The sequence below is a fragment of the Staurois parvus genome, unplaced genomic scaffold, assembly GCF_062004578.1.
Source record: "Staurois parvus isolate SC_StPar_1 unplaced genomic scaffold, SC_StPar_1.0 ptg000070l, whole genome shotgun sequence".
Classification (NCBI taxonomy): Eukaryota; Metazoa; Chordata; class Amphibia; order Anura; family Ranidae; genus Staurois; species Staurois parvus.
This window is the reverse complement of record NW_028317866.1, coordinates 6240266-6252234: the sequence shown is the minus strand read 5'-3', so window position 1 is coordinate 6252234 and position 11969 is coordinate 6240266.

Below are 11969 nucleotides of genomic sequence, written 5' to 3'. Positions count from 1 at the left end.
CAGACACTGGATTCTCTTGCCCAGGAATTCCTCCAGACAGCTGGGTAAAGAAGAAGATTTATCTGGGGTCTAGGGTGGTACACCAGGAGAGGCTGGAGAGCTCTCCCAGAAGAGATTTTTCTGTGTAAAGACTTGTATATAGTTGTATGGAAGTTGTTCCTTGGGAATCCCATATGCCCTTTACCCCATCCAAGTTCAATACCCTTAATAAAACTTAAAAACCAAGTTCAAGGACTGTTCACTGTCTCTGGAATGGAAGTATGAGAAAAATGTGTGCTGCCTGGCTGTGCAGGACTATAGGGGGAACCCAATTCTCTAGCGACTTCTAAAGGGGTAATGCTACAAGTGTGCTTGGTTAGGTAACTTTGGCTTGCTTCACTGTAACCAGTGTGACTGTAATTAGGCAAATTTACTGCTCACTGTATCCAGAGCAGCTGATTAATTAGGTCAGTTCAGATCACTGCAACACTACCATGTCTGCTGAAAATCTAGTCTGGTATCACTGGAGAAAGGTGTCACTTGGGAGAAACCAACTGTCCCTGAACATTCTGTGAGTGCAGACTGCTGTGAGAGATCTTAGAGATTTTTTGGGCTTCTGCCACCCCTCTTGTACTAGACAGTCAGTGGTGTGATTGCTAATGGGAACATCGACTGACGTTCTGAAGAGCTTAGTCTATCTAGTTCTCTGTGAAGAGACTCTGCTGAAGTTTAGCTCAAGGAAGAAGCTTGTGTGCTTTTACTGCTTCTATTACAAAGCCAAGTCAACAGTTTGCTATATGCAAAGACTTTGCAGCCTTATAGAAAGGAGACCACTGTACTCAACTTGTACATTCAATTCCCTCAACCCTATGCAAGTTCACAAAAAATAAAAACAACAAAAATCAAAACCCCTGGACGGGTTTTGAGGAAAAGAGTAACTGTGTTTGTGTGCATGGCTGTTGGGCAATCCACTGGGAAAGAACCTGTGCAAATTTACAGCGGCTCCTACAGGAGTAAGCGCTAGACCCATAAACAAATTACTAGATACTGGATGTCACTTCATATCCCCACTAAAATGCACTAGATTGATCAAGTAAACTGCAGTCTTATATGCGAAAAGCTAACATATCAACATAGGAACGTCCCACAGAAATGTTATTCTATGTGGCAGAATTGGTTGGATACAGCAGGCTTAGCCCCATGTCAGCTGATACGTGATAGGCTTTTGCAGGTGTAAGTTCTTAACAGTAAAACAGAACTTAATGATAGTGTCATGATTTATTACATATCAGGTTCTTCTGTACCCAGATAGAGTCATATATAGTCTTACTGCCATGTTACTATTGTATAATAATCTTGTTACACTTATGCTATGGTTACAGCATAATTTCTATAGTATTTTTATGACCAACTGTTGTTGAAAGGTGCTTAGCAGTCTGTAATAGTTTACACTTTGTTAATTATGCTAACCAACTGTGTATTTGAAACTGTATACTGTTCTATTGCTGACTGCTCATGTATGCACCGTTTTTAGTTTTTTTAATAAACCTTTCTCTTTGATTAAAAAAAAAAAAAAAATGCAGCTTGCCTTCTCTATTCTGGAACACCTAGCACTGACAATTCCTACTGGTTCTTTTTGTGTATTAGGGGGCTAGGCAGCTGTGTTTTCCATAATTAACCCTGTCTGTACTGGGCAGGCAGATCTTCATTATCTATGATATGAAAAAAAATGTAAAAAGCTCTGTGCCTTGGATATATAATAAACTTAATGTGTGAAAAATTCAAATAAAATAGGTTGTAATAAAATCAAATACAATAGCAACTGATGCAGCTACTATTATGTGCTACTATAAACACAACAAAATATTAAAAACCATGTTAGTAAACCGTGCATATCACAAACCTATATATCTTCCCAAGATACATAAACTGTAATTGATGACTAAAGTGATTATGAATATTAAAAAGTTCCTATTGATTTATTGAATAAATTGTAGACACTGGCATAAAGGAACAGGATGAAACAACTGAGGAATTAAACTTTAAGAAGTTATACTTTAAATGGTCCTAACAAACGGTGTCTGATAGTGACCCATAGTGAGCCCTCTTGTAAGCATGACTCGCTCAGTTGGGCAGATATCTCCCTGAAAGCATTTAGCATTGACCTGAAAAGGTGCTTAGACCAGCCATTATCATTACCTGATGCTAACAGCAGTACATGCATGGTGCTTTTATCCATACACTGTTCTGTGAGTGAAGGATTGGGATCTATTAGCAGGGAGACTTTGTGGCAGGTTTAAAAATCTCTGAGAGTTATGACCCTGCCTGACAATCTTGAATGGTGTTCGAAATAAGGAGCTTTATTTACTTTTACTATGTCGCCTATGGCCAGCTTTAGTTTGAGTATTGGTTTGGTGCAGAGGATTAGGAGAAGGTTAAAAAGATGACAAAGTTGTGAATTATAAAAGTCCCAAGTTGATAATTAAATATAAAGTGCCAGTGCTATTTAAAGACATGACATCATGCTCCACTTCACAGTGCTGCTGGTGCCCCACATAGACTGACACTCACCGTAAACAGTTGACCTACAATCTCTACTATTGTTAGTAGCACTTATGGAGCATTCCTCATATTGGTTGTCACTGCTTGCTTATGTCAGGAGATGTTCTGCATAGATGAGATTCAACTCAAAGGGAAGGATCACAGGGAGAAGATTAAACAGCAAAAAACCATTCCAATAAATCCATTAAGTTAAAAGCACAAATTTCCATTCACTTGTAATGGTGCCTATAAAAGCCAGCACCTGGTGTCTTGTGTATAGGGGAAAGGTGGCTGCCACCCGGAGACCAGAAGTTGGTGCGTTCCACCAATCAGATATGACGTTGGTGGAAGTTGCGCACAACTTCATGAACCAAGCCTGCACCCAGGAAGTGGAGTCCCTTGAAAGGGCTGGAGGCCGGGGAGAGATAGACCTGCACCCAGAAGAACCGGCTGTAAATATCCTGACCCTTATGAAGGGTGGGCTAGAGTGGGTTGCAAAAGGCATTGTAGGCCAAGCCAAGCGTTCCCTGGAGGCTATTCATCTGTAGGGCCCAGGAAAGGTGTGCCCACATAGTAGGTGACTGCAGTGATCCTACTGGAGTGAGTACTAATGACCCAGGTAGGAAGAATCTGAGTTACGGAAGATGGCTTATTAAAAGTGCTGCATGATGCTTTCACACGTGACTACATGTGGCCATTCACTAAATGTGATTGGCTGTGCAGAGCTTAGGGGGACCAAAAAAAAGTCAGCGGCACTCAAGAAGGTAGCATTACATCTGCATCCCCTGCATACCTCATACATCACTCACTTCTGCACCCCCTGCACAACTCTTCCACTGCTGACTTCTGCACCCTCTGCATGCCTCTTCCACTGCTGACTTCTGCACCCCATCCATCACTGATCTCCTCTGCAGTCTCCACATACCTTGTCCATTACTGATCACTCCTGTCCTCCTCCACCTACATTTACCCCTCGACTTTTGTAAAAAATATTTGGGTCACAACCCATAACTTAAGAACTGCAGATCTAGACATTTGCAGCTTCCTCCAGCTGAGAGATTTTCTGAAATCCATACCTAATATACCTGAGCTCAATTGATTCCCTTTGAATGCCTTTGCAGGGGTCATCCCCTAACTAGCCACTTATTCTCATTCATAAATAAAATGTTATACTCTCCATCAATAGGATTCCAACTGACCTAAATATGAAGGTAGGAGGTGGAACGAGAAACATAACCCTGAAAAACAGGTACAACTGATTTATTTTGTCCACAAGAGATCTATAGCAGTGGTTCTTAAAGAGGTAATTCTGCCCAAACTCTGAACCTATTCCCAGCCCCATTCTAATTCTAATCTATCTAACCCTGTAAAGAAAAATTCACTATACTTACCTATTCTGAAGCCTCTCTGGTCCGATCCCAGGCTGAGCTGTCAGCAGTGGCTCCTGTGTAGAGCAGAGGCAGCTGATAACGGATGACCCATACTAAGTCTATGGGTGGCGCCATCCCCTATTAATTTCCCATTTTTAGGTTGAGAACCATTGCCATATAGATCATGTAGCCCAGATAATTGCAAGGATATTGTTGACTGCCTCCCCCCTTTATGGGTTAAGCTCCAACCTTCAGCAAAATACCATAACAATTACAGACTAAACATCTGTACCCAGGAAAACCTTCCTTTCTGTTCATGTAGTGTCAACTATCTATACCCTCAACCCATGTCCCACCCTAGAACCTCTCTCCCCCTTTTTTTCAGTCTTTGCTTTCTCTTTACACACACAGCACTATCTCATACCTAACTATTCACACCTCCTCTACCTCCCCACTCACCTTCCATAACCTATAGCATACCCTTCAACATGTGCTTCCTCCTCCACCTCCCTACTCACCCTCTCAAACCTATAGCTTTTCCTCCCACATCTGCTTCCACTTCATGACCTCCCTGCTCTTCTTTTCCTCTCTACAGTTATATAAAAAATTCCCTTTGCATCAGAATTACTTACAAAGTAAAGAAACAACACCATCTGATGTGCTAAAGGACAAATAAAAATAAATGTATAAACTAAATTTTTCATCACTGTGTAATGATTTACTTGACTATATATTTCTTTAAATAATGGTTATTATATATGTATTATATCTCAATCTAAAGGTTTGTGAACTTGGTGACTTATGATATTATAAATAAAGAATAGAATAAAAAAAATTAGAAGAACACATACAGTATGCCAGGACTGGGAATGCCTGCATTGCTCTTCTGACACCAATCTGTCAAGTTAACTGTGATTATACAGTAGGTATACTTTAAAGTGGACCTAAACTCAAAAAGTGAAGATGTGCTGTCTTTGCAAGTGTTAGAAATTGCTACCTTATAGGTAACATTTAAAAATGTTAATTGTGCCTACATGAAAGCATTTATTTTTTTTTGTCTTGAATTCCTACTGAGAAATAGAAGAGCATGTCCTGTGCCTATTTACTCCTATGTCTTGAGCCACATAGATTTATATCTGCAGTATGAGACCATCTAAAGCACTGCTGCCTCTGACTGCTAGTCAGACAATAATTGGTAATCTCACCAATGTTCTCCTTGCTGGTGAGGAAACTATACCTGAGGACATGCAATGCAAGGATCTTCCTGCTTCATTTATTCTGTGCATCTGTGCTTTCTAAACCTATCCTGTTTTTGTTTATATTGCTTTAGCATTTACCAGATCACCAGTCATATCAAGGGCATTTCTGACACAAGGAAGGAAGGCCTTCTTTGCTACCAAGATGGATGCTTCTACGTGGAGATGCAGTGCAGAAGAACAAGGTATGGTAAGTCAATAATGGGGAAAAGTTCAGCTGCAGGGACTGAAGACTAATTCTTTGTCCTCTGCCTTTTTGGAACCATCTTCCACAGTTCAGGTCATTGTTTTCGTAGCTTTGCACACAGGGTTCTCCTCTCTATAGCAACCCAGATCTCAATCATTCATTTTGATAGGAGCTGTTTTTCAGCCTTGGCGTTTTTTTCCTTGTACATCACATGTACAGTCAGCAAATATTTTTAGATTACTAATTCGATGAGGGTGATGATTAGAGTGAGGAGTGTGCAGGCGTAAAAATAACTCATAGTACTAACAAAGGATTTGGTCCCACATGGACAGAGTTGGCTCGCTAAGTCATCCAACAGCTGGTCTATAGTTTTAATGATTGCTTTAGAGCAATAAACATTCACCAATAGTGCAAAAGTGCATGTTGTTTGTTGTCATAAAGAACAGAATTCAATAACATCCTCTTTTTTTTTTCAAAGCCTCGCTTGTTAAATTATTCCTCTGTGGCACACAATAGCTTTGTAGCTTATCAAATGTGGACAAGGTTCCAAACTGCTATTTTGTTTACTTCTTGTAAATGGTTTTCCAGAGTAAACAGCATGCATAAAAAGTCTTAAGAGACAGTCAGTCTCCAGTGAAAATGATCTTGACGGCAGAATCGCATCATTTTTCTGTCATTAAAAATGTAATTTATAACATCAGTAAATGGTTTCATCTGGTTGTATTCTGTAGGAGGATTCTCCCAAAAGATCATAATAAACTCAGTTAAATCATCAAAAACATGTCACTGAGAAACTGACATTACATATGCACAGAGATTTAGAATGCATATACTTTCTAAATCTTTTTCATGTTTTCTATAGAACAACACAAAGCCAATTTGTGGCTCTACATTTGCTGTCCAACAGAATATTGTTCCTTCCAATATGAATTGTGGCAAAAGTGCATGGCATACTGTGTTGTACATCATCAATGCTAGCTGGACCTGATTAAATAATGTATGCATGATTATTACAGTCACATTATTTTTGTAAAATATTTCAGTAGAACATCCATATGTTATTTTTAGCTACTTGGCGACTGCCTACTGTGACAGTGCGGCCCCAGATCACGTACATGTACATGATCTAGCTCTTCTGGGGCGGGGGCACGCATGTATGCCCACCTCCCAGGCTGTGCTATCATTCGCTGCAGCACAAGCCAATCAGCAGGTTTCGGTCAATGACACAGCTGGAATCCACTGATCGGCTGGGCGAATGACAGAAGAAAGCCCTGTGTTGGTAAACAACGCAGGACCCTCTACGCACAGCAGCGATGTGCCAATTTATTTTCCCTGCAAATCAGGGAGTAAAAACTGCCACATTGCTTAGTAAAAAAAAACAACACACACTGTACACACATTAAATATTGTTAGGCATAAAGTTAACCCTTTGATTGCCCCTAGATGTTAACCCCTTCCCAGACAGTGTCATCAGTACTGTGACAGTATATTATTAGCACTGATCACTGTATTAGTGCCAATGGAGATGTCAATGTCATTTAGTCAGTTCTCACCCAGCATAAGTCAAAATGCCCACAACACTATCACAGTCCCACTATAAGTTGCTGGTTGCTATTGCTAGCATAAAAAAATAAAAATTCCAGTATATATACCATAGTTTGTAGATGCTATAGCTTTCATACAAACCAATGAATTTACACTAATTGGGATTTTTTTTAACAAAGACATGTAGCAGAATACATTTTGTCCTAAAATTGTGAAGATAATTATTTTTTTATTTTTTTATTGGATATATTTTATAACAGAAAGCAAAAAAATATAGTTTTTTTTTCCAAAATTTGTGGTATTTGCTTATATAAAAAAAATGGAAAACCCAATGGTGAACAAATACCATCATATAAAAGCTCTATTTGTGTGAAAAAAATAATATAAATTTCATGTGGTACAGTGTTGCATGACCACACAATTGCGAGTTAAAGTAGAGCAGTGCCAAATAGCAAAAAATGGCTTGGTCATGAAGGGGGTAAGTTCTTTGAGGTTGAGTTGAAGTGTTTAAGTGCCTAAAACTTGACAAGAAAGATTTGGACAATTGGTGACCAGAGCATACTCGTTTATTACCCATGGCCCCCTCAACTATCACCTAATACCTATCATCTTAACACTAAACCACCCAGGAACTTTAAAGGACAGGTTCATGTTTTGGATCATGTTACCTGTTCCTCTCCTCCCACCATATCCGCTGATCCCCTATTCTCTGTGACAGTGGGCAGGGGATCTTCTTCCAACAGCCATTGCTGTTGACGATTTGTAGTTCTCAATGAACTACGAGGGCACTGCTGAGTGCTCTTGTTGTTCATCAAACTTCTTGCTCTCATGTAACTGGCTGCCCATAAAACGTATCAGCTATCCTGAGAGGACATTGCATCTGCTGATCACAGGGTGATGCTCCGCAGGCTCCTTAGAAAAAAAATAATAAATGCATTTTTTTTTTCCTGGAAAAATGGGCATTTATTTATTTATTTATTTTCAAAAGGTGAGCTTAGCCTTTAAGACCTAGTGGCCTATGTGTGCTTTTACCCAAGATTCACACATTTTTCTCATTGGATCTTATTAAAAAAATTTATGGATTCTGGGAGAAAGTTATGTGAATGTTATATATTAGCCTAAATATAATATATAAATAGACCTGTAAAAGTGTATTTCAAGCAAATTAAACTTTTTTATCTTTTGTTTTGGATAGAGTGTGAAAGGAAGTTCAGATTCATGTCAGTAGAAGGAAGCCAGTGCATGTGTATAGAGCATTTGCTAAACATGCATCAGTGTGTAGGCGTGCGCATTAGCATATGCATGTGCAAAAACTAGCCTGTGCACTCAGCACTGGTATTGGCACTTTGTATTCTACTATGTATAAACTGAAGCAATGCAAAGGAAAGTTCCTGAGTAGATTTCAGCTTATCCTTGTTTACCTGAGGCCTGATTTACTGCCTCTCCATGTATGACACAGTTTGCCTCCCAACCTGCTTATGGACTTTCTCCTCTTTTCCGACACTCATATCACTCTCACACTCTCTAACACCACCTTCAGGAGTGTTGGAAAGGAGATTCAAGAGGAGCTCCCTCATTTTCTTGGTCTCTGCCAGATAGGTGATAGAGTGGGACAAAATCTCAACCCCCGTCTGGTTTCTTATGCTACTATGGGCTCTGTTAGAGAGATTTCCTCTCACTTCTTCTGCTACAGCAGGAACACAGACACAGACATCCTACAGCAGGAACACAGACATAGTTACATAGTTTGGATGAAAAAAACAAAAGTCCATCCAGTTCAACCATTAAAAAAAAAAAAATTATAATCCTATACCCACAGTTGATCCAGAGGATGGCAAAGAAACCCCAGCAAAACATGATCCAATTTGCTCCTGCAGGGGAAAAAATTCCTTCCTGATCTCCTGAGAGGCAATCGGATATTCCCTGGATCAACTTTACCTATAAATGTTAGTATCCAGTTATATTCTGTGTATCTAAGAAACAATCCAGGCCTTTTTTAAAGGAATCCACTGAGCTGGCCAGAACCAACTCTTGAGGGAATCTAATCCACATTTTCACAGCTCTCACTGTGAAGAAACCTTTCCGTGTTTGGAGATTAAATTTCTTTTCCACCAGATGTAAAGAGTGCCCCCTTGTCCTCTGTGATGACCTCAGGGTGAATAACTCTACACGGAGTTCACTATATGAACCACTGATGTATTTATACATGTTGATCATATCCCTCTTTAATTTCCTCTTCTCAAGAGAGAATAAATTCAGTTTTTCCATTTTTCTAATCTTTCCTCATAGCTGAGCTCCACCATGCCTCTTATCAGTTTGATTGCCCTTCTCTGTACTTTCTCCAGTTCCCCAATGTTCTTTTTTTGAATTGGTGCCCAAAACTAAACTGCATATTCCAGATGAGGTCTTACTAATGATTTGTACAGGGGTAAAATTATCTCTCTCTCTCTTTCTCTGGAGTCTATACCTCTTTTAATACAAGACAGCAATAAAAATTTGACAGGGTTTTACCTCGCTATATACTATCAAATGAATTGTGTTAGGTTGCTATGGACCATTATACTTATTGTTATGTGTTTTTCATATTAAACTGATCTGATAATCTAGAAGCCGTGGTAAAAGTGGAACTATGGGCAAAATAAAAAATGCAGATATAATTCAGTCTGCCAGTAGCATTAACACAGCACTCTTTGTTTTCTGTCTTCTCCTGTTTTATTAGCACCTGATCCTGCTAGTAAGGGCTTGTTCACACCATGGTGCAGAGACCTCAGTTTTTCTGCATGCATTCTGCAACAGCACAACAAAGTCAATTGTTCTCTATGTGCCCTGTTGACACCATAACACTGATATCCTGTGCAGATTTTTTCTGCACAAGAATCTGTAAAGTGTATAAGACTAATTGAACCATACATGAAAACTGATGCAAACTGATGTCTCTGCAAGTTAAATCTGCGTGTCAGTTTCCATCAGTTTTTCTGCATGTATGGTGTGAATGAAGCCTAACCCACATGGAAGTAAAATATATTTGAAATATATTTTAAAAATATTCTTCCCAAATATATTGACATATTTGAAATGCTACAATTTTGGCAATATTCTATATATATATATATATATATATATATATATATATATATATATATATATATATATATATACACTGCATGTTGAAATGCATTTTTAATTCAAAATATATGAAAAATATTTTTAAAAATACATTTCAAATATACTGTATGTCTTTAAAATCTATATTTTTGGAATGCATTTACAAATATATGTAAAAATATATGTTAAAATGACTTTTTTATATGTTAAAAAAATCTTAAGAATATATTTAAAAAATATATATTTTTAAAAAATATGGCCAGGAAAGAATCGAATGCAGTGCCATTTGCACTGCATTAGATTCAGTGGAGCACAAAGGAGACATCCTGGCATTCTAGGTATTTTAGACCCTTGATGTCTCCTTAAAGAGAACCTATCATCAAAAAAGTAATCACGTAGTAGACTTTTTGTCCCCTATATGATGAAAAAAAAAAAGTTTCGTAAAGAAAATGTTTTTTAACTGCTTGCTGACCGGACTATAGCCAAAATATGGATACAGCGTGTCATCTAATTCTGGGAGGGCATCCACGGCTGTCCTCGCAGAACCCTGCCCCTTGTGCACCCCCAGGGCACACATTGGGTTCACTCTGTGATTACCGTGTCTTTTGGACACAGCTGATCACAGATCGGGCTTAAAGACCAATCACAGTGGTCCTTTAAAATGCGATCAGCTGTGTCCAATCACGTTTAGACAGACTTGCCAGTTATCATCAGTCTTTTCCTCTGACACTGGGGGAGATTTACTAAACCTGGAGGGTGCAAAATCTGGTGCAGCTTTGCATAGAAACCAATAAGCATCTAACTTCAGCTTGTTCAGTCAAGCTTTGGCCATACTGTAAAAGTTGGAAGCTGATTGGTTTCTATGCAGAGCTGCACCGGATCTTGCACTCTCCAGGTTTAGTAAATAACCCTCACTGTGTCTGTGTGAGGAAAGGAAAACATATAACTGGCAAGACTGTCAGTACATGGTTTACACTAATAATCAGGGCTCTGATCATCTGTGCTTTGATCAATGCAGCATATCATTGCCCATCAGTGTCACCTATCAGTGCCCATCAGTGCTCAGTGCCTCCTCGTCATTGCCCATCAGTGCAGCTTATCAGTGCAGCCTTATCAATGCCCATCAGTGCAGCCTCATCAGCACACATCAGTGAAGAAGAAAAATTACTTATTTGCAAAATTTTATAACAGAAAAACGTTTTTTTTCATTTTCAGTCTTTTTTTCATTTGTTTAGCAAAAATAAAAAACCCATTGGTGATTAAATACCATAATTTCATATGGGTACAGTGTTGCATATCCGCGCAATTATCATTCAAAGTGTGACAGCACTGCAAGCTGAAAATTGGCCTGGGCAGGAAGGGAATTAAAGTGCCCAGTATTGAAGTGGTTAAATTGTAAAAAAAATTAAAGCTACAAGCCAGCAAATACAATCCCTCCAAAATTTTTAAGGCCCCTGCAACCCCACATATACGCATGTATGAACGTAAACACAGGCGTTGGGGGGAGCCTATGCATGAAAACGTCTATTGCAATGCACATGTTACATATCGCCGTGCACACTGGAGTGAGGTAAATGTTTCTAGCACTAGACATCCTCCCTAATTTCAAACTGATGACCCCCCTGCTGTCCTTTTAGCTGGGGGTTTCCTTCTCCTGGAGGGGGTGTCAGGGGGTCTTATATAGAGGTAGGTAGGTGTAAGGAGGTCTTATATAGAGCTAAGTAGGTGTCAGGGAGTCTTATATAGAGGTAGGTAGCTGCCCAGAGGTTTTATATAGAGGTAAGTGGGTGTCAGGGGACTGATATAGAGGTAGGTAGGTTTCTGGAGTCTTATATAGAGGTAGGTAGGTGTCAGGGGGTTTTATACAGAGGTAGGTAGGTGTCAGGGGTCCAATATAGAGCTTAATCATGCTATAAGCCTGTAGGCAAACTGGCAATGAGGAGCATTAATTGATCGCATGATCACTGACTTGCTACAGGAGAATGA